The following is a 1672-nucleotide window of genomic DNA, read 5'->3' as shown; positions in this document are numbered from 1 at the left end:
AAAGCTCAAGGAAACTCGTTTGGCAGCTTTGTCTACTGAGAGAAAGGTCAACAAGCTAAGAAGAGGAAAAAAAAAATGGCCACAACAGGCAAAAATTGGCTGCAGCAGAGTTTAAATTCCAGTTTTCACAAGTGGCCCTATAATAGGCTGATTAATGTCCACACCCCAATGCCTGGATTCTGTGCACATATTATGTTACATGGCAAAAGGGATTTCACAGGTGTAATGAAGGTTATGGATCTTGAGGTGAGAAGTGGCCTGGATTAACCACGTGAACCCAGTCTAATCACTTGAGCCTTTAAAAGCAAATAAATGTCTCCTGCTGGAGACAGAGAGTGGAAGATGAAGTCAGTGAGTTTCCAAGTGTGAGAAGGATTCACTGCACTATTGCTGGCTCTGGGATGCAGGTGTCCATGTGCAAAAACAGAGAAAGGCCTCTAGAAGCGACAGCCCAGTTGACAGTTAGCAAGGAAACGTAGACCTCAGTCCTACAACTGCAAGGAGCTGGATTTTGCTGACAACCTAAAGGCATGTGGAATGAGCCTCCCCTTGCTTATCCAGTTCGCACTTGGATGACAGCCTTATGAAACCTGGAGCACAGGCACCAGCCAAGCTCACCCAGACTTCCACAGAACTATAAGACTGTGAATGTGTGTTGTTTTAAGGCACTGAGTCAGGGGAGTTTGTCCAACAGCACTAGGAAGTTAATGCCCTCGCTATTCAACAAGCAGCCCTGGTCTCACGCCCCAGAGAATCAGAGCATTCCTGTTTCATTAGGTCCCCAGGACAGGGGAGGGTTGAGCTGTGAGGACTCTGCAGTCCAGGGTCACAGGCAGTTCTGATTCAGCTTTCAAAGCACCTGAGCCCTACATATCTGGTTGCAGGAGATTTGCCTTCTCCTGCTTTGTCATTTTGATTTCTCTTTTTTTTAGTTTAGCTGCTATTATTTAATTGATGCTACATTTGCTCTGATAGAATTATAATTCCTAAGGCAGTGTTTTTCAAATACAGGAGTGGAAAAAATGAGGTTTACAGTTGTCATAGTCATGCAATAACTAATAAATAATAATATAAGGATGTTTCACGTACTCACAATTGTAAACCAACTTTGCCCACCCTGTATGATGTTTGTTATAATTCTTATGCATACATTATTTCCACTTCAGTGGACCCTGTATATAGATCACATAAATATTATATTTTAATTAAAATTAAAGGTGGAGACATTCACAAGAATAAAGACCATTGCTCTATGCTAAGAAGTGTTATTAGAAATTATAAAAGTAGGTCAATATTTACCTCAAAAATTTTTTATTGGTTTTTAAAACAACACACCTGTGTTTTTGTGCGTGCACGCACAAATAACAATACTACCACCAGCTAAACTGAGTAATATTTTTATTATTACTAATTCATAGATTACAGTAGAAGAGTTGATGTTTTGTAAACATTTATTTCTTCTTTTTTTTTTGCAATTTCTTTTATTTATTTATTTATGCTGCAAAAAGCTTTATTCTTTCCATTTGGTCCACTGCATGGGAGAGGGCTTCAGGGTGGTTGAAAGAATGGCTAGTGGTTTCGGGGAGAGGCTCAGGTAAAAGCCAGACACCAGGGGAATGCAGCGGAGCCCCCAAAGGCCTGTGGGCTCCAAAGGCTCCTAGTCGAACTTGAG

This window comes from Myotis lucifugus, unplaced genomic scaffold, assembly GCF_000147115.1.
Source record: "Myotis lucifugus unplaced genomic scaffold, Myoluc2.0 scaffold_111, whole genome shotgun sequence".
Classification (NCBI taxonomy): domain Eukaryota; kingdom Metazoa; phylum Chordata; class Mammalia; order Chiroptera; family Vespertilionidae; genus Myotis; species Myotis lucifugus.
The sequence above is the reverse complement of the archived record's forward strand: the minus strand, read 5'-3'. Positions refer to the sequence as shown.